Here is a 21827-nt window from a genome sequence, read left to right on the forward strand (position 1 = left end):
TTTGATCGTGCGTTATTGCACTTTTTGTTCGTCGGTATGATAATAAAGCGTTATTTTTTGCTTTGTTTTTTATTTTTATTTTTTAAGGGGTTTGCTAAAGGGGTTAACTAATGGGAAAGTTTTATAGGGTGGGTCATTATGGACGTGGCAATACTAAATATGTGTACTTTTATTGTTTTTTTTTTTATTTCCAAAAAATGAATTTATTAGGGAATATTTTTTTTTTTAAATTTATTTAGCGATTTTTTTTTATAAATTATTTTTACACTTTTTTTTAACTTTTATTATACTGTCCCAGGGGGGACATCACTGTCATGTGACAGATCGCTGATCTGTCACATCACAGATCGCTGTGACAGATCAGCGATCTGACAGTCACTGCTGGAGGCTTCCTCATGCCGGCGCTTTGCTGGGGGTATCTAAAACTTCAGAAAACAGTTCACTTTTTTCTGAATTGAATTAGTAATCCATAAAGTTTACATGGTTAGTGCTACTTTACAGTGATAAATAAAACTAACAAAAAAGTTCAGTTTTTCTTCTGGATTGAATTAGTCATCTACATCTCCATCTACTCTTTCGGCCTTGGACAGCTCATAGAATCCCACGGCTTTCAGTATCATCTGATTGCTGATGACACTCAGATCACTATCTAGAATCCCACAATGTCTGTCTGCTATTTCATTCTTCTTCTCTCCTAGATTTCTAAAAAATAACATGAACAAATCAGAATTCATCATCTTTTCCCCATCTCACTCAAGTCCCCCAACAGACCTAACCATTAAAGTAAATGGCTGATCACTCTCCCCTGTCTCACAAGCTTGCTGCCTCTGGGTAACCCTGGACTCTAATCTCTCCTTCAAACCTCTTCCCTCACCTACTGTATCCTGACCCATCGCTTGCAGACTGTCATCCCTCGCGGGCAGGGTCCTCTCTCCCCTGTACCAGTCGGCGACTTGTATTGTTTAAGATTACTGTACTTGTTTTTTATTATTGGCAACAAGAATCCCATAAATATAAGGTGATAAGGAGACAAGGGACAACCCAGCTCCAACACCATATGCACAAGCTCAAGAGCTAATATTAACGACAGGAGACGCAGAAGAGCACTCAGTCAATTTTAGATAAAAATATACAAAATTTTATTATTAAATAACATTAGTCCAAGACAAGTAACAAAGAAGTGCTCATGAATAAGTGTGGACAATACGTCCCATGGAACAACCCCTCACATTCCCCAAGATGGAAAACCCGGTAAGCAACACACATGGAAAAAATATCCTGTTTATCATGATGCCATATCAGCATCTAAAGGGTAAATCACTGCAGCAGCAGTGACCAAATAGTATACAGAGACTGCCTGCTAACAATAATGGTGAGAGCATGCTAAATGCTGGATAAGTCCTAAAGCTGCAGACAAATACCCATGGAGCAACTTACCAGGGAAGGGAGGGAGAGGAGGTTCAGCAGTGAGGCCTCCTCACCATTATTGAAGCCTGATTGTGACTCTCCCGTCGCCTGAACTTGTACCTCAATGACTGTCAGCTTCCTAAGCTTGTTGTTACCTCCTCCCTGTGCAAGATAGAGGTGGGGTTAGTCGGTCCTGGAAGCTCTGAAGTCACAGCTGATGTTATCCCAGCAAGTCAGCAGAAGGGTGAGACTCTATAATTTTGCATCATCTTGGGTATTTTGCTGGGACTGTTCTATGTGTTATTTGCCTGTTTTGTGTTCAATAAAGTATTGCCACACTGTTTACCCATCAATCTGTGTTGCCTGAGTAGTATTACGCCCATCGTAAAAGGAGATAGGGCATTCGTGGGATCATCACTGGTCCATTTGGTTTCGTCTAGGGGACTATGGCACCCACTGACCTCCGTGTCTTCACAATGACAATCAAATTCAATCCAGAAAAATTTTTCAATGCTTTTTCTCAGTTTTAGAGATCACAGAAATGTTCACAGACCATGTGTTAGTCGCCGGGATTCTCCCTCTGCACAGGGTAGATTCCAATCCTTGTCTGCCTCAGCGGTCTCCCACTCTGCTTCAACCGTAGTGGGAGCTGCTCTGCAATGACGTTGATCTCAGCGTCTTGCTCAGACTCGTGCTGTTCGCTTGGTTACTGCTGGCTCCCCAGACAAAGTTATAGTAACTAGCAATAGGCAGTGCCGAACAGACGTTCCAGAGGTTAAGTCCAGAAATCACCCTACTGAGAGATGGTGACCTCTCATTGGTGATCAGTCATCAGCTGCTCGGGTGACGTTGCAGGTCGGGATTGGTCCACGAACAAGGTCCCGTCGGACAGGACGTGAACAGGAATGTATAAAAGGTTCCCTGAAGTGAGCGTCGGCACGGCAAGATCATATGTGCTTGGTGTGTTGGTGGATACCCTACCACTATGTGTGCACGTGTGCCGCTGCTTGCACGGCGATTGTGTGTTTAGGCAGGCAGTGTAGGTTGGGAATTCCTGCTTGACTCAACATCTGACTCCGGATGTCCTAAGTCGCATGTGCAGTTGCACAGCTGAGTGTTAGAGCACGTACAACCACCAGCCTAGTCTTCCCTGGGGGGTATCTACAGGGACCCCACCTAGCGTCATTACCACTATATTCCTATGACGTCCAACAGGGTATAGTCTTGAGTGCTTCCACTTCTTATACCGCTTTGGGAAGTAGCAGAGTCAGGTCTTTTTCACTCTGTTCACACTGAGTGACATTTAAGTTGGTGTCATTACAGTGATTGCTCGCAGCTTCGCTCCGCTATTGTTCAATAGCTGCGGTTTCCCATCACCGCACGGTGGACCCCGGGTTGCGATCGCACTTTACCATCTTCTATATTTAGTGTGATCCGCTAACCCTAACACCATGTAACACTGCATGTCTGAGAAATGCAGGCCTACAACAGCTTTTTATCTCTTTTAGATGTCACATGAATGAATGACTAAATAATTAAACAATTGGTCATAAGATGTTCCAAAATACAGAAGCCTGTGTATAATTGATTCTGATGTTTCTCAGCCAATTTACATTAGAAATCATAATTTCTAAAATTTGGACATTTATGATATTCCAGCAGTTCAATCCTCTAATTCATTGACTATAATTATTAAAATGTTTCAAAGTTTGGTGGTGAATCTTCTTATAAAATGCCCACTGAAAAGTTGAAGAATTAATAAGGTTTACCCCCCAAAAAAATGCTCAAGTAAAATGTCTAGGAACATGCATTGTACACTAACAGAAACCGCTGCCCACACTTCAGAGGTTCATCAAGATTTTTTTATACTAAAGTAGTTTGCTTAGCTGTCCATTTTCCTCATATTGAAACATGCAGTATTGGGCACAAACCTTTCCATTTTCAAAGTCTATAGCACAGCACATTTTGATGTTCGCTGTGCTCGCCCTGAGCCATCCCTTTCCTCTCTGGCATTTCTAACCCCTGCGATACTCCATTTGGCTCTGCAGTTTCTATGTGTCCCATTTCAACTCCTTTATGCAATTCCGCATCAGACTTCCTCTCCTAGGAAGATATTGAGGCACACCTCTTAGTGCCTCAGTTGGACCATAGGCACTGAACGTTCCAGGAATGTTCGCTCCGACATTATGGCTAACGTTCACTTGCTGCTAATCAGGCCGTGCTCCTCATACCCTCAGACCTAAAGCTACTGCCTAGTCTCTCACTCTCCCTGCACTAATCAGGAAGTGTTCCTCTTGTTAACTGGCCCTGCTCTCCCACACTGGAGCTGTTCCTGAAAACAATAACTGTTTCTATCCTAAACCTTCCTACTTCTTGAACATATTGTGCCCACCACTGCACTATATCCGAACTTATCTCTACCTATATCTATTATTTTATCTTATTCCTACATGTATTGTCTATGCACTAAACTTATCCTTTTCCTATATCTAGTATATTTATCAAAACACATTGAGTCATCCACATATTATAGCAATACATCAACCATGCACTAGGGGATGTGAGAATCATGTGGGAATAGTGGACGAGGGCAGGTATATCTCGCCCAGATACCTTTCCTATGTGGCCTAGTCTGGTCAGTATATCACCTGCTTACTAATGAATAATGGGAGGCGGATATAAAAGGATGCCAGATGGTTGTGTGAGTGTCTCACCCTGGGAACACAGAGAGCCTGTCTGTGTGAGAGACACATGTGCGTGAAAGCAGTGCCCACTGCAACTGTGGTTTGGCTGGACGGGAGAAGCCCGCCAGTTGGTAGTTAGGTTGTACCTTGTTTAGTTAGTGCCGGACAGGCAAGGATTTGTTTTATGTTTTTTTTCTTTATGCATTGCTTTCACCGTTAATAAACCTGACCCAGTGTCAGTTATACCCGGACCCCGGCTGTGAGCCTGAGTTTCATGCTGAATGCACGAGACCTTTGACCCCAGCAAAGGCGATCCCGGAGTGTTTTATCACATTGTGGTGGAGAACGCGGGCATCACGTGGGAAGCATGAGCATGGAGGACGTGGTGAAAGCGCTGGTACAGTCCACCACCGTCCAGCAAGAAGCTAATCGGGTGATGATGGCCCAGCTGAAGGAGTTGGTGGACATGACAGTTACCGATCATTCGCTTCTCCAGCAGGTGGCGCAGCGCTTGGCAAGCTTACCTGAGGTTAACCTGGAAGCCGAGTCGAGAGTGATTCACGTGAGTCGGTACTGGCAGAAGATGACGACCGAAGATGACGTCGAGGCATACCTGACCACATTTGAACGGACGGCGGTGTGAGAAAAATGGTCGAAGGCACGATGGGCCGGCCTGATTGCCCCGTTTCTTTCCGGTGAAGCCCAAAAGGCTTATTGTGACTTAGAACCTGAAGCCGCGCAGGACTTTGACAAACTGAAAGCCGAGATCTTGGCCCGGCTGGGAGTGACGACCGCTGTCCGTGCACAGAGAGTGCATCAATGGACTTATCAGCCGGATAAACCACCGCGGTCACAGATGTTCGACCTGATCCACGTGACGAAGAAGTGGCTACAACCCGAGGTGTTGACAGCGCCAGAGATAATCCAGAGAGTCATCATGGACAAATACCTGAGAGCCCTACCGCCTGCCCTGAGGAAGTGGGTAAGCCATGGAAATCCTACGACGGCAGATCAACTGGTGGATCTGGTTGAACGTTACTCCGTGGCGGAAGGACTCCGAGACGACGCTACCCCACCTCGTTCTTCATCATCTCCACGTGGAACCGGTAAGACTGTTCCAGGGAGTAGGGGAAAAATCCCTAAGACAGTGGAGGAGGAAAACGGGACTGCCCGCACTGCGAGGCCGAGAGTAACGAACTATGGTCTAAGCAAGGGGCCCGTTAGGTGTTTCCGCTGCCAAGAGATGGGACACATTGTTGCGAACTGTCCACTCACTAATGAACCCATGCAGTGCGACGTCACAGACTCTAAAAACCGCATGTCTATGGTTGCACGGGTAGTGAGTGTGAATGTTGGTCAAAAGGATGTGGAGAAACACTTGTGTGATTTAACTGTTGATGGAAAAAATGTGGTGGCATTGTTAGACTCGGGAAGTGTGGTGACTCTGGTGAAGGCCAGTCTGGTGTCAGCCCCGACTGGACCATCAGACAAATTTTCTGTAACGTGTGTGCATGGAGACACCTGTTCGTATCTCACCATGGTCATATGCATTACTACTTCCTATGGGTCTGTGCAACATAAAGTGTGACTCGTCCCGGCGTTGTTGCGTGATGTTATCCTGGGCCGGGATTTTCCCCACTTCTGGCAATTGTGGGAGAATCAGTTGATACCTCAGGGTAATAGAGTACACGATTCTTCTCCCAGGGCGTGTGTGGGTCCCTAACCCCTGGAAGAGGTCTCCCCGGAAGACTCGGGGGAAGAGTCTGCTGGAAATGACCTGCAGTTCCCATTTTCAGTCATGGCGGGTGATACAGAGGAGCCCGGGGAAGAGGAGGAGGCCGACAGCCGTCCACCTCCCCGTTCGCCGGATTTAGAAGTTCACAAAGATGACTTCCAAAGCGAGCAAATAAAGGATCCTACCCTTTCTCAGGCTAGGACAAATGTAAAAGTGATAAATGTGGTACCCGTAGAACCTGGCTCTAGGCTGGCATATCCTTACATGGTTCTGGAGAATGATTTACTCTATCAGATAGAGAAAAGGGAGGAAGACACGGTGCAACTATTAGTCGTGCCAAAACCCTACCGGCGGCAGGTGCTGGACCTGGCCCACGGACATGTGATGGGAGGTCACTTGGGAGTCCAGAAAACCACCGAAAGGATATCACACTGTTTTGTTTGGCCAGGCATGCATCACGATATTCGTGTATATTGTGAGTCTTGTCCTGACTTCCAGGCCTCTGCACCTAAGCCCCGGTTCTGTAGCCCTTTGGTACCCCTACCTATCATTGAAGTTCCGTTTGAGAGGATTGGGATGGATTTAGTTGGGCCCCTTCCACGGTCTGCACGTGGACACCAACATATCCTGGTCATCTTGGATTATGCCACTCGTTACCCGGAGGCCATCCCTTTGCGGAACACTGCCACCAAGACGATTGCCAAGGAACTGGTGCATGTGTTTAGTCGGGTCGGTATACCAAAACAGATACTCACCGACCAGGGGACCCCCTTTATGTCCAGGGTAATGAAGGAGCTCTGCTGGTTGTTACAAATCGAACCGTTACACACATCCGTGTATCACCCTCAAACAGACGGGTTGGTCGAACGGTTCAATAAAACTCTGAAGCAGATGCTGAGAAAGGTGATAAACAAGGATGGGAAGAACTGGGACTATTTACTTCCATATTTGCTTTTTGCCATCAGGGAAGTACCCCAGTCTTCCACGGGATTCTCGCCTTTCGAGTTATTGTACGCCCGACGTCCTCGCGGACTGTTAGACGTCGCAAAAGAAACCTGGGAGGGTCAGGTCACTCCGTTTAAAACGGTGATAGATCACGTCACACAAATGCAGGACCGTATTGCGGCTGTTATGCCTATCATCAAAGAACATGATGCAGGCTCAAGGAGCCCAAAAAAGAATCTATGATAGGGGCGCCAAGATCCGTACGATTGCACCCGGAGATAGGGTGTTGATCCTGGTCCCCACGGTGGACAGTAAGTTCCTGGCAAAGTGGCAGGGCCCCTTTGAGATCAAGGAAAGAGTTGGTGAAGTAAACTACAAAGTATACCAGGCAGGTAAACGGAAACCTGAACAGATTTATCATGTAAATGTGATAAAACCCTGGAAAGATCGGTCTGCCTTGTCAGCGGAGCTGGCCCGTCCCGTCTGCTCGCATACCGTACCGGAGGTACGGGTTGCAGAGACTCTCTCGGAGCGGCAAAAGACTGAGGTCAGGCAGTTTCTACTTCACAACCAAAAGTTTTTCTCAGAAAAACCCGGGCAGACAACGCTAATAAACATGACATTGTAACTGAACCTGGTGTCACAGTTCACGTAAAACCCTACCGAATCCCGGAGGCGCGCCATGAAGCCGTTTCCCGAGAAGTGAAGGCAATGTTAGAGTTAGGAGTCATTGAGGAGTCGCACAGTGCTTGGTGCAGCCCGATTGTGCTAATTCCTAAACCAGACGGCACCATCCGGTTCTGCAATGACTTCAGGAAACTGAATGCGGTCTCAAAATTTGATGCCTACCCTATGCCCCTGGTCGACGAGCTAATAGATCGGTTAGGAAAAGTCCGGTATATTACGACCCTAGACCTAACAAAGGGGTATTGGCAGATCCCTCTGGCTGAGGCTGCCAGAGAAAAGACGGCATTTGCTACGCCGGAAGGTTTATTTCAGTATGTGTATATGCCGTTTGGACTGCACGGGGCACCAGCGACCTTCCAGAGACTGATGTATCGAGTCCTGAGGTCACATAGGCAGTACGCTTCGGCCTATTTGGATGACATTGTCATTTACAGCTTGGACTGGGAGACTCATCTCCAGAAAGTACAAGCTGTGATTGACGACCTGTGGGAGGCAGGTCTAACCGCGAACCCCAAGAAATGTCACATCGGGCTAGAAGAAGCCCGGTATTTGGGGTATGTAATTGGGAGGGGTATTGTTAAACCCCAGCTCGATAAGATTCAGGCGGTTCAGGACTGGCCGTAACCTGTCAACAAGAAGCAGGTACAAGCCTTTCTGGGGATCGCCGGCTATTATCGCCGGTTCATACCCAATTTTGCAGCCATCGCTACCCCCCTGACGGATCTTACAAAAGGGAAAGACTCCGTCATGATTAAATGGAGTTTAGCGGCTGAAGAAGCCTTCCATAGCCTAAAACGGGCACTTTGCTCTCAACCAGTACTGGTGACTCCGGACTTCTGCAGTGAGTTTGTGGTACAAACGGATGCCTCTGATACCGGTATCGGGGCCGTACTGTCACAAGTGAGGGACGGAGTGGAACACCCAGTCCTCTATCTCAGCAGGAAGCTGAACAAACATGAGAAAACGTATGCAGTCATAGAAAAAGAGTGCCTAGCCATTAAGTGGGCTCTAGAGGCCCTCAAATATTACCTGGTGGGTCGAAAGTTCAGGCTGATCACTGACCATGCCCATCTCAAGTGGATGCACTTGAACAAGGAACGGAATAGCCGAGTGACCCGGTGGTTCCTTGCCCTGCAGGCCTACACTTTTACGGTGGAGCACCGCCCAGGGGTACAGATGGGGAATGCAGATGCCCTGTCCCGAGTGCACTGTTTGGCGGGTGTCATTGCTCGACCGGAGTGGTCTGAGCAGAGGGGGGGATATGTGAGAATCATGTGGGAATAGTGGATGAGGGCAGGTATCTCGCCCAGATATCTTTCCTATGTGGCCTAGTCTGGTCAGTATATCACCTGCTTACTAATGAATAATGGGAGGCGGATATAAAAGGATGCCAGGTGGTTGTGTGAGTGTCTCAGCCTGGGAACACAGAGAGCCTGTCTGTGTGAGAGACACACGTGAGTGAAAGCAGTGCCCACTGCAACTGTGGTTTGGCTGGACGGGAGAAGCCCACCAGTTGGTAGTTAGGTTGTACCTTGTTTAGTTAGTGCCGGACAGGCAAGGATTTGTTTTATGTTTTTTTTCTTTATGCATTGCTTTCACCGTTAATAAACCTGACCCAGTAAGTCAGTTATACCCGGACCCCGGCTGTGCGCCTGAGTTTCATGCTGAATGCACGAGACCTTTGACCCCAGCAAAGGCGATCCCGGAGTGTTTTATCACAGGGACCTATAAGGTTATATGCAATATAAAACGCTTTTTCACATACACAGGTTTTAACCATTCAATCAATGGAGAAGCATAAGACCCTCTCGGTCACTGTGTTACACACCGAAGAGAAAAAAATGGTCAAATGAAAAGTTTTTCTAAAAAAATCTTTTCCATATTAGCAATTGTGATGAAGGAGTTAACTGCTCCTACCCACCCAGGGCCAGTAAGCATACTGAAGAAAGCAGGATTTAGTGTTCCAATGCTGAATAGCAATGCCTTTTAGTATGATAATGAGATAAGGCCCAAAACAGAACTTCAAAGCTTTGGTAAGGAGCCACGCCAGCATGGGGCAGGAAGACGCCTGAGGGCTTCAATTAGAAGGTACCTGCCAGCTAGACACAGAAATACACATCCATTGTCTCTCCCAGCCTCTCCGGCTCCATCCTAGGATCATGGATTATGAGCACATCTTTCGAGTTATGGACTCATGAAAAATATCCGAGTGACCCTGAGGAAATCGCGCATCTGGCAGTGTGACTCCTGAGTCGGTGAGGGTTCTGGGACCTGAGATACATAGATTGGCCCTCCACAGCGACCCAATGGGGCCATGTTTGCTCTCCACATGACAAGCAAAACAAACCGCATTCACTGGTACCTCTCATGTCCTGATCTGATCATGCTGTTGAAAGTTACCCCCTTTCTTAGATATTGGGAATAAGTTCTGCAGAGAGCTAAAGGGTGGAGATTATTAGCCCACCCTCTGGCACAGGGGGAGGAACCTAGCGTGTTTAAGAACTAGGAGCTCATGGCAGAGACAGACACTCACACAAAAGAACCAGACGATGGTGATCTAAGAAGGAACTGGGGACAGATCTGCCAAGGGGAGCAGCGGCCCGTGCTTTGGGCATCTGTCCGGCAACTAAGACTCTTGTACCTGTGGACTGCAGAGCTCCCGGCACCCACATGCACCCTACAATCTAGTAAATTGACCTCCAGCTTAATATCTCTAAGTCTTGTACCCTTATTGTTATATTTTACTCTGACTGCAAATCCACTGTAATTCCATTGTATAGTTTTCTGTCTATTTCTGTAATTATCTAGTGCGCCCTTAAGGCAATTAAACTATAAAATTAATCTTGGGCTGATGCTTTTACTCTGATCACGAATCTTAGAATACCCAGCGGATAACAGGACATCCTCCCCGGCGGCCATTTGCTCTAGGTGCAGTTCCCTTACTGACCTGAGAGACCAAGGGGGCGCCGGAGAGCTGTGCCTGTGTAGTTACGTCACATTGGTGACGTGGGAGGAACGGGTCCTGTGTTGTGTCCTCCACAGCGATCTACCACAAAAATCCCATGAATCAGTAGACCTATGTAGACTAGTAAACAGAAGAAGACAGATGAAAGGAAGTAAAACTTGACTGCAGGATCAGACTACACACAATGTCTGTAGGCTGATACTATGGATTCATCAAGATGAGCACGTTAACTGTATGCACAAATACAGTACATTAATTAGAGAGTTGGCTTTCTTTTTATTAGATAACTACTCCAATGCTTACTTAACAAAAATGGCTGATCCCTCCTCAATGGCCTCGCCTTTTATTTGGCTTCTACTGCCATCGCTTCAGAAGTCATACTCCACTCCCCACAGACTAACACATTCTGCTACCTTACTTTCTTGCCCAAACCCTGGTATGAGGGTACACCTCCTAGGCCTTAGGCCCTAAGTCTGCCCTCTCTAGAATTGATGTGGCTAAGAATAAGGGACTGATAATCATGGATGCTGTAGAGACTTATCTAGAAGATAAACATGAGACCCTGTACATGGCCGTATTACTGATTTGTACTACAGTGCTCAAATTAGGCTTTTAGCTTTTTGTACATATTTTATTTCTTTCAGAGGTTGAAATAGGTGCAACATGGGGCACTTACTGTACCATAATAAGAGGCTTTAAATAGTCAATTTGATGACAAGTGATATGATAATGACATCTAAACATTGTGAGCTGGTGATAAAGAAGGCTGTCTTGTGCATCTACTGTACTTTCACCTTTTAGGTTCTCACTATATCTGAAAAGATTCTAGAATTTGCCATTAACTTGCGCTCTGTTCTTTGCACTTCATTGTTTCAAGCAGCTGAACCTGTACGTCCTGTCGTTACCCCATTTGGAAGCCTGACACTCTAATAACTACCTTTTGGCACAATGTAGCAGCGGATGACGGAACAAAGAAAAATGAGCTGAAATGAACAAGTATTTCTGAGATCAAAGAATTTGTGTTTATTAGAGACATTGATTCAAAGTAAAATCAGAAACCTGACATAAGAGGCCTTACAGACACAGGCAGACCCTGGGCGGAAAACTACTGTACCTAGCAAAGTGTATCCCTACATAGATTGTCAGAGACAACCGGTATTTCAGGGCAGGAGAGATCATAGGTAATTATAGGTAGCTTTTACTGCTTGCCTTATTCCCCTAAGGTCAGTTGTTCACAGTAAACCATTATACTTAGATATACTCTTCATGATAGGGACACAAAAGAGTTGACAGATATAATATAGTATTTTACAGAATGTCATTCATACATAATACTAGTACCATAAAAGTATCATACACAATACAGAAAACTGTATTTTAGACGCACCTTTTAATCATTGAGTTCAGGTTTTTAATTCTGTTCCACTGGTGTGTAACATCCAGCCCCTCGCCCACCGGTATATAACATCCAGATTCCCGCCATACTGTCTGCCTTTACTAGCAAGTTACAGAATGGCTGGCGGTAAGGCACTCACTGATACCAGCGTGGGCCAGTAATAAGAGTCACTGGTGTAACAAGTCTGTTCATGACATTTCTTCCCTTCTGATTCCAAAATCACTTATGAGTTGTGTTACTGAAAAGTGGAAAGAACCACAGAAACTCAGTCACGAGGTAGGAGGTAGCAGATCACAAAAATGTACAGAGCGGGATCACTGAGTGCTGAGGAGCAGAGGGCATAAAAGTCACCAATGTCAGCTGACTCCATAACTGCGGTATCCAAATGTGATTAACACCTACTCAAACTCCATACCTCTGCCGAGAGTTTCATTGCATGGTTTACCATGGCTGAGCAGTTGCACACAAGTAGCTATGAGCAAATCCGTGGATGTTCCAGTTTGCCGGATTTGGACGGACTTTTTAAAAAGTCTGGTTCAGGATCTGAACTTGACCCAAACTTAACCACATATAAGTCAATGGGGACCCAAACTTCAGTGCTGTAAAATGGTCAGAGTAAGGGCTAGGGCGCTGCAAAAGGAAGAAAAATGGGGGTAGAAGCTGGACAATTGCCCTGCAAAAAATATGGATAGGAAAATAACTTAAAGGGGTTACTTCACCATAGCAATCATGGTAAAATAGGAAGTAAATTAATAACAAACATTTTAACAGTGCCCTCACAAAGACTGAAGCTGGCCAGTGCCAATTCAATTAAAAATTTCACCCACAGAGCATGTGGGAGAGTACCCGCCGGAGGTAGCTTAGAAACTTAACCCCATGGGCTTGTGCATTGCAATGGATTATAACAGAACTCAGGCTGCTGAAAGTGAAAGTCCCATAGTGAGACAAAGTAATAAAAGTTAAAAAGAAAAAAAATTGCAAAAATATTTAAAAAAAAAAAATAATAAAAAAATGCAATACTGATAAATTAATATTTTTAAGTAAAAAAAAAATTGGTATCATCGTGTCCAAGTCGACCCACCCCATAAAACTGTCCCACTAATTAACCCTTTCAGTGAACACCGATTAAAAAGTGGAAGAAAACGTGATAAAAAAGACAAATGTAAATATCACTGCTATCACTGAAAGCGTCATCTTGCCCCACAAAACACAAGCTGCCAAACAGCTCAATCAATGGAAAATTAAAAAAAGTTATAGCTCTTAGAATAAAGCAATGCAAAAATAAATATTTTTTCTATAAATTAGCTTTTAAAGTGTAAAAGTACAAAAACATTAAAAAAATATATAAATCTGTTATTGCTGTAATTGTACTGACCTGAAGAATAACGCTGCCTTATCAATTTTACCACACGCGGAACAGCATTAAAAAAAATTCCTGAATTGCAGGTTTTTGTTCATTCTGCCTCCCAAAAATTGGAATAGAAAGCGATCAAAAAAAGTTATGTAACTGAAAATGGTACAAATAAAAACATCAACTCATCCTGCAAAGAACAAGCCCTCACATGAATATCGGCCAAAATATGGAAAAATTATAGCTCTAAAATATGACAAAACAAAAACTAGTTTTTGCAATAAAAACCATCTTTTAGTGTGTGATAGCAGCCAAACATAAAAAAGATGTAGATCTGGTAACACTGTAATCGCACTGACTTGAGGAATAAAGTCGTCTAATTGCTGATTGTCTTCCAGTTCAAAATGTTTACAGATGTGTTTTATGATTATTGCCTGCGGTACCGCTACATGTATAACTATGTATTACTGCTCATTGTTTATGGTATTTCCACTTGAATGTGTTACCATTTTATAGAAAAACTGTATATATTGCCTTGCATTCCTGTTTTATAATATTGCCTATATATTACAGTATGTGTTCTTGGTATATGTACAGTCAGGAAAAGGTAGTGTATCCTCCTTCCGACATTAGAGGAGGGCACTCTTAATATATAGTTTCCCCTATAGACCGGGTAGTTGTAGTTATGTTGTGGGCCTCTAGATGGGGGTATACTAGTGGGGCCTGACAGGAGGTTCTTAGAGGGTTAATTGTAGGAAGGGCTGCTGAGAGTTATGGCTAGTGCTGAAGAGTGGTTTAGTCAGACGGGGCCAGGGCGCCAAAGTGTCCACATGGGCTATAGGCCTGGACAACTTAGCAGTCAAGTAACGTTAAGTTGTTATAGCCCACGTTACCCACTGCCACTGTGGGTCTTAGCAGTGGGTCAGAACAGGAAAAGGAAGATGTGGCATCTTACCACCTGGGCCAATGCTTTTAGGGCAGAAGTTGGCTGGACTAAAGAGATAAAAACACAAAAACTGAGCTTGATTGAAGTTGGTATACATGCAGAATATAAATGCATGTTTACATTGGCCATAAAGCATACAGAACCTACAAAAGACAAAATGAGAAAAACCCCTGCTGTAATCAAATAAATAAAAAGCAAAAGTGCATGTAAGTAATAAAGAGTTCTTAGTAATACTCTATTTGATCAAATATAGCATAAAAGCCATCCCACCATCGACAAGGTGACTCTGAAGTCTGGGCGGTCCTACACTGTCTAATATTTAAAAAACCTTTTCATGTGTCAAAGTTGACGTTAGTGTGTGAATAAGGGCAGACAAGGACCGGGTCCCAACCACTAGGACACCAGTCAGGGGAAGCCTTTAAATACAATTTCCACCTCAGGACAGGGAGGCCATACCCCTGCTTGCACAGAATGCAAAAATACAAAGAAAAAAACACAAAAATTGAGCTTGGTTTGAGTTGGTATACATGCAGCATATATGCGCATGTTCACATAGGCCATAAAGCATACAAAACCTACAAAAGACAAAATGAGAAAACCCCTGCTGTAATCAAATAAATAAAAAGCAAAAATGCATTTAAGTAATAAACTTAGATGGAAACCTCAAAGTAAGTTCTCAGCGTTGCCGCCGGATAAATGTGATCCCAAACGTTATGTAAAATGTTCCCAATAAAAGATTCAGCTAAGTTCACAAAATAGTAAGTCCTCGCTCAGGTCCATCATCTGTCAATGGATATATAGGGGCTTCCCCGTTACTGGTAGCACAAAGGCTCTGGAAAAGTGATATGGCTCCTAGCACCCCAAAAGAAATCCGGAGAATTCTGTGCTCCCAAATCCAAATACTCCCCTCCCTTCTGAGCCTCACAGTGCACCTAAATCATATTTAGCATTTATATGTTTGGCATGTCTTTAGTGATGACAGCCCACACCACTACGTACGTGTCACTACAGGGTCAGTTTGCAATTTACTCAGTAGCATCCACTGATTCTTGTCACTGGAAAACACCCATGGAGTCAAAATCGTCACTTGACCTTTAAATAAATTCCAAAATGGGGTAAAATTTCAGAAATAGGGTCACTTGAGGGGGGATTCTGCTTTTTCTAGCACTTAGGGGCTGTGTATATGGAATCCACAAACTACTTTAGGAAAATCTGCGCTTCAGGAGGCAATTACCACTCCGTCCTTCCCAAGTCCATCCTTGTGGCTAAGCAGTACTGTACAGCAACATATGGGGTATTTGTACAATCATCAGAAGTTTTGAAACAAATATTTGTGCCATTTTTACCCATTTATCTTTGTCAAAATGTAAAATTCTTGGCTAAAAGTACATTTTTGAGGTAAAAATATAATTATTTTTTCTTTACTGCCCAATGGTATAAAATTCTGTGACACCCATAGTGTCAATATGATCACTGCACCCCTAGATTAATTCATCAAGAGATGTATTCTGTAAAATACGGTCACTTATGAGGAGTTCTCGCACCACAGCGGCTCTGCCATTGGGTCATGGCACCCACCAACCATAAAGGCAAAATCTGCACTATAATACGGAGCTCCTTCCTATCTGAGTTTTGTACTGTGCCTGAAAAGTACTTTCCATTTACATGTATGGTATTGGTGCACTCAAGAGAAATTTCTACAACAAACTAAGGTCCATTTTTTCCCATTAGCCCTTAGAAAAATTAAAACTTAGGGCTTAAACAACATTTTAGTGGTAAAAATGTAATTAATCTTTTTTCACCGCCCAATAGTATAAAAATTTGTGAGGCACAGATGGTGTCAATATTATCACTGCACCCCTATATGAATTCATTGCGGAGTGTAGTTTGTAACATGAGGTCATATATGGGGGATTTCTTCTGTTCTCCACCTCAGTGGCTCTGCCAATGTGACATGGCGCCCTCAAACCATTCCAGCAAAATTTAATCTCCAATAAGGCACTTCTTCCCTTCTGAGCTTTGCACTGTGCCTCAAAAGTAGTTTTTGTCACATATGGGGTATAGTTGTACTCAAGAGAAATTTCACAACAAATTTTGGGGTCCATTTTCTCCTGCTATCCTTGTGAAAATGAAAAAAATGTGGACTAAAATAACAGTCTTATGTGGAAAAAATGTTTTTCATTTTCACAGAGCAATGTTGTAAACTTCTGGAAAGCACCTGTGGTTTCACTGTGATAGAGCTACATAAATTCTTTGAAGGGTCTGGTTTCCAAAATGGGGTCACTTGTGGTGGTTTTCTACTGATTAGGCACACTAGGGGCTCTCCAAACACAACATGACACCTGCACACAATTTCATCAAAGTTTACATTCCAAAACATTTCTCCTTCTTTTCTGAGCTGTGCCATTCACACAAATAGTAGTTTCCCCTGCATATGGGGTATGGGCATACTCAGGAGAAATTGCACACCACATTGCATGGTGCAATTTCTCCTGTTACCCTTATGAAAATGCAAAACTTGGAGCTAAAATATTTTTGTAATTAAAATGTCTTTTTTTATTTTCACTGGTCAATGTTTTAAACTTCTGAGAAGCACCTGGGGGTTCAAGGTGCTCACAACTCATCTAGATAAGTTCCCTAAAGGGTCTAGTTTCCAAAATTGTTTCACTTGTGGGGGTTTTCACTGTTTAGGCACATCAGGGGCTCTCCAATCATTACCTGGTGTTCCCTAATTATTCCAGTAAATGTTGCATTCAAAAATTCAAATTGTGCTCCTTCCCTTCTGATACCTGCCATAGTACAGGGTGGGTCATTTATATGGATACACCTAAAATGGGAATCCTTGATGATATCAACTTCCTGTTTGTGGCACATTTGTATATGGGAGGGGGGAGACTATTCAATATGGGTGGTGACCCTGGCAGCCATTTTGAAGTTGGCCATTTTGGATCCAAGTTTATTTTTTCCATTGGGAAGAGGGTCACGTGAAACACCAAACTTATGGAGAATTTCACAAGAAAAACAATGGTGTGCTTGGTTTTAACGTAACTTTATTCTTTCATGAGTTATTTACAAGTTTATGACCACTTATAAAATGTGTTCCAAGTGCCCCCCATTGTGTTGGATTGTCAATGCAACCCTCATCTCATCTCCCACTCTTGACACACTGATAGCAACACCACCAAAGAAATGCTAGTCTAAAGGGGTCAGATTCCTTGTAGGAATGCTCGGACCTGACACCCATAATGTGGTGGTGCACCATCTTGCTGGAAAAACTCAGGGAACGTGCCATCTTCAGTGCATAAAGAGGGCAACACATCATCTTGTAGCAATTTCAGATATCCAGTGGTATTGAAGTTTCCATTGATGAAGAATGGCCCCATATTCTTTGTACCCCATGTGCCACACCATACCATCAATTATGGTATGGTGTGGTAGTCATTCAAGTCTACTCCAGTTCAGTTTTTTTGTGTTTCTTTAGTATTTTTGTATTCAGTACAAATAGGGTGAGGCCTCCTTTGTACTGAGCTGTGTAGTTCATTTATAGTCCCTCTTAAGCTGGATGTCCGTTTGGGACCCAGAGACTCTGCCACTATTCACACTAGGTAGGTTTTACCGTTAGTGTAGTTACTGTCTCAAATGGGTACACCTTGCCGTGGTGGGACAGCTTTATACTTCTTTGATCAAAATAGTGTTTACCAAGTACCCTATGTTATTTAATGCACTTGCTTTTTTACTTATTTATTTTCATTAGGGTATGTACACACATTGTTTTTTTCTTTGGTTTTGCCATCAATTATGGGTGTCAGGTCCAAGCATTCCTACATCAAAACTTTCCTGGAAAGTGGATTGGTCACCGTGGGCCAGTTGAATGGCCACCAAGGTCTCCCGATCTGACCTCCTTAGACTTTTATCTTTGGGGTCATTGGAAGACAATTGTCTATAGCAAAAAATAGTGGAAAATAGCGGCACTCACCGGGTAGTGTAGTCAAGGCTTTATTATAAAAGCATATCAGCGGGAGAACGGGTGCAAAAAGGAGATAGCAACGACGATCTTTTCCACAGGTTACTGTGGAAGCGCCTTTGCAGCGCGAAACGATGGTCGTTGCTATCTCCTTTTTGCACCCATTCTCCCGCTGATATGCTTTTATAATAAAGCCTTGACTACACTACCCGGTGAGTGCCGCTCTTTTCTACTATTTTTTGCTATGTCGATTAGCTTATTTTCCATGAATGTGCACCTAAGGGTAAAACAGTTGTATTGCCGGCTGCGTCTCTTTTATACCCGTATGATGGTTCAGATGTGTGGACTATTGTGATGGTGCTCGCCTTCTATTTCTGGACTTTGTATAGACAATCGTCTATGCTGTGAAGATACGAGATGTGCAGCATCTGAAACAACGGATACTGGAAGCCTGTGCTAGCATTTCTTCTGCGGTGATGCTATCAGTGTGCCAAGAGTGGGAGAAGAGGGTTGCATTGAAAATCCAACACAATGGGCAGCACTTGGAACACATTGAACTTATTTTCGCTGCTTAAAAAAAGCGGCGTTTTAAAGTCAAGGAAAGTGGATGAGATTTAAAAGAAATCTCATGTCCACTGTGCTTCTTTTTTATGCTGCATAAACTCACCTGCGGTATGTTTTTCCAAGCAGCAGCATGTTAATTTCTTGCAGAGTCAAAACCACGAGAAAAAACGCAGCATCAAAAACTAATACAATTAAAGAGATGAAAGAAGACAAAGACGAAGACATTCTGCAGCATCAAAAACTCAATGGATACTGATTAGAGGAATGTAGCTTCATAAGATAGGTCACCAGATTTCTCCCCAGCCCATGGCAATTATCCAAATTTTCCCAGCAGATGATAAATCATATTGCGCCACCTTCCCGACACTTTGAGCCAGCTCTAAGAAGGCGAGCATAGAGCCAATTAGATTAATTTTAATGTATGGAAGTAGTAGGATAGATGAAACAATAGGGCAGATTTACTGAAACTGCAACTTTTAAGCAGTATAAACTTAGAATAAATAGTTGTCACATGTTTAGACTGTAAAGAGTCTGTAAGCTCTAACTTTTCCAACAGAAAACATGTTTCCGTATGGAGGAGGAACAATAGTATAATAACGTACAGTATATAGCCTCAGATGTTCTTATATACACCGCTGTACTGTACATGACGAGGATATCTCCGTTCACTTGTTCCATGTCATCTGGCTACAGTCACTTTGGATAATAAAATCAATATCAATTTTGATGATAATCATGCTCCCCCTCTCCACTATCATCGGTTATCTTCAACCCAAAAATAAAAGGCCATTAGTAAAGAAAAAAAGTGATAGCTACACCAGTGCTTGTACGTTTGCACAGAAATATCCAAAGCAAAGAGGAACACACTGGGAATCTTTTTGCTTTGTTGTGATGATGCTGTATTTCTCATAATACTACTTGCGTTCTTCTGCTATTAATAAATGTAATCTGTGCTTGATTGCAGTCTTTACTATTCTTAGAAGTGGCAGCATGGGAGCGGATGTCTGTAAGATTCTTCAAATGTGAGACAAACATGATATCCAGAAAAATGGCTTCCTCCATGGTCATTATTTTATCTATGAAAAGAAAGGACAAGGGCGGAAGCGTAGCTAGGGTTTTGGTTCAGAGGGGGTCCCTAACCAGGTAACCGTGATTACAACTGGATGACGCACCCTAATAGTGGAGGAGAGCCTCAGCAGATGACCACGCTGTTACTGAAATAATCTCTATACAAAGACCAACACTGATATTACCGCCATATGGTCAATGGTAGATACCAGTCCTACAGAACATATAAGATTACAGCACAGTTATAGATGGTGACTTACCGCTGACGCTCTTTCTTATGGAATCATTCACTTTTCCCGTCTTTTCCATCTTGCCCAGACCGACATGACAACTTCTCCAGCCAGGACTCGGCTGCACAGATTACAACAAAGATACATTTCACCTCTCATATTTCCAGCCCTGTCCCAATCGTTCCCCAACCTGCACAAATTCCTTATCCTGCTGATACCCCAATGCTTAGCCACCGCTATGTGTCCTTATTACTGCACCTACTGTGTGGAACAGTGTGCTCTCCAGATGGTAAAGCAAACCTCTAAAATATAGTAATATTGCATGCAAGTGCCCTAGAAAATAGTGCCCATATTTTGCCACCTAGGAAATAATATTGCCCTCTGTGCCCTCTTGACAGTCACAGTAACCGGAGTTCTCCTATAACAATAAGTGCCCACTTTACATTTAATAATGTCCCGAATCTCCCACTGTACAGCTCCCCTATATACAGTATGATGCTCCCTCACTGTATAGTACCATCCACACAGTATACTGACCGCTTCGTAGCCTCCAAGCTGTTAATGGCTCAAACACTGTATGATGGCCACCTCACTGTAATCTCCACACTGTCTGATGGCCCCCTCGATAGCCTCCGTATAGTATAATGCACTCCCCATAGGCCTCTATAGTATAATGCAGTCCCCATAGGCAGACTCTATATTGATATAGAGGCGCTCCTCTCATCTCCTGACACACTTCCAGGCACTAACATCATATCATACTGTCAAACAGTATGCTTATCACACTTTATATATTCTACTCCATGATAGATTTCAATAGCATGATTATTTGGCTGTCTCTCTTACTTATATGTAAGCTTTTCTGTTTCATCTATCCACCATGGCAATTGTGCTCCATAAGGAGTGATCTGTAGACAATGTGGCTGTTTTACTAGTCACTCTATTTACTTATTTGCATTGTTATATAATGTATCTCTTTATATTTATTACTTTTCAAGTGTCATTATCCCCGGTCATACTGCTTACTTTTTATCTATTGCTGGGCACCAGTGCAATAGCTCATAGCAACTGCTTTATGTGGGTTCTTATACCCACTCCACTGGTGTTACATGGCTCACTCGCTGTAACTTTCCAGTTACATCTGCTTTTGCTGCAGTTCCTACCTGGACTGTGTGGCTTTTGGAGGGAGATGAGTCTCCCTAGGGGAGGTTTTCACTTCCATTACCCTCCCCCCTTTCCTATTTTTAGCTATCTACCTCACCTCTTATATTTATTTTATATTTGTAATGATTTTTTGGGGTAATAAATTTGATATTGCTTTATTTATCATAGCTTTTTGGGTCTCCTTTTCGGCAAAATTTTGTATTTATTTGTGCTTTATATCTAGCTTTCTCTTTGATATCCATGGTTGTTTTAGGTTCTCTATATTGTATAATACACTCCCCATAGGCAGACTCTATAGTACAATACACTCCCCATAGGTACACTCTATAGTATAATGCAGCCCCATAGGCAGACTCCATATAGTATGATGCACTCCCCATAGGCAGACTGTATAGTATAATGCATCCCCCACAGACAGACTCTATATTGTATAAAGCACCCCCATAGGCAGACTCTTTGTAGTGTAATGCATTCCCCATAGGCAGACTCTATAGCATAATGAACCCCTCCAATAGGCAGATTCTATAGTATAATGCACCCCCCATAGGAAGACTCTATAGCATAATGCCCCCCCATTGGCAGACTATAGTATAATGCACCCCTATAGACAGACTCTATAGCATAATTCATTCCCCATTGGCAGACTCTTTAGTATAATGCATTACCCATTGTCAGACTCTATAGTATGCTGTACTCCCCATAGGCAGACTATAGTATAATG

At 43.4% G+C, this 21827-nt stretch overlaps 1 long non-coding RNA gene across 2 annotated transcripts in view; it reads right to left on the reverse strand.

Moving 5' to 3' along the window:
- The window catches only part of LOC141083760 (uncharacterized), a 68159-nt gene extending 66597 nt beyond the window's left edge, over nt 1-1562 (reverse strand). Inside the window, exon 1 of one of the 2 annotated variants that reach the window (XR_012230821.1) lies at nt 1438-1562. This is a non-coding gene — a long non-coding RNA (uncharacterized lncRNA). The remainder of the gene's footprint in view (nt 1-1437) is intronic. The other variant, XR_012230820.1, reaches the window with a different exon arrangement.
- Between the last annotated feature and the right edge of the window lie 20265 nt (nt 1563-21827).

The sequence above is a fragment of the Dendrobates tinctorius genome, unplaced genomic scaffold, assembly GCF_039654945.1.
Source record: "Dendrobates tinctorius isolate UK_male_01 unplaced genomic scaffold, ASM3965494v1 ptg000021l, whole genome shotgun sequence".
Classification (NCBI taxonomy): Eukaryota; Metazoa; Chordata; class Amphibia; order Anura; family Dendrobatidae; genus Dendrobates; species Dendrobates tinctorius.